Raw genomic sequence first — 550 nt, 5'->3', positions numbered from 1 at the left:
TGAGACAAGGGGGGTGTTGGGCTGGGGGAAGGTGTGAGAGGTGTGGGGGTGAAACAATGGGGGTGTTATTGTGTTGAGGGGGTGGTGGTGTTGGGGGGAGGGTTGTGATGGGGGAGAGAATGGGAGTATTGGGTTGGGGGTGGTTTCAGCGGGTGGGGGGTGGACATCAGAGAAATTCCGTGTTCTTTTATTAATTAGAGACAGAATGGAGAAATGTCCGGCGAGTAGAACAGCAGTAACAGGAGCGCTGCTTTCTTGGTGATCTGATGACTTGTGCACTCAGTATTGCGGGCGGTTGGAGGGTGCCACCGATAGATCATTCTGTCTGTCAGCCTTGGAATGTTCCTGGAACTTAAGAGTCGTTATTGTGTGTGCGCGTTTGTATGTGTGTGTACTCGCGTGCGTGTGTGTGTGTGTGTGTGTGTGTGTGTGTGTGTGTGTGTGTGTGTGTGTTTGCGTTTTCGCTTGTATGTGTATGTGTGTGCGTTTGTGTGTATTTGTGTTTGTGTATGTACATGTGTGTGCGTGTGTGGAGGCAAACGTTTTTCCC

Source organism: Aplysia californica, unplaced genomic scaffold (genome assembly GCF_000002075.1).
Source record: "Aplysia californica isolate F4 #8 unplaced genomic scaffold, AplCal3.0 scaffold00284, whole genome shotgun sequence".
Classification (NCBI taxonomy): Eukaryota; Metazoa; Mollusca; class Gastropoda; order Aplysiida; family Aplysiidae; genus Aplysia; species Aplysia californica.
This window is presented reverse-complemented; position numbering follows the sequence as displayed.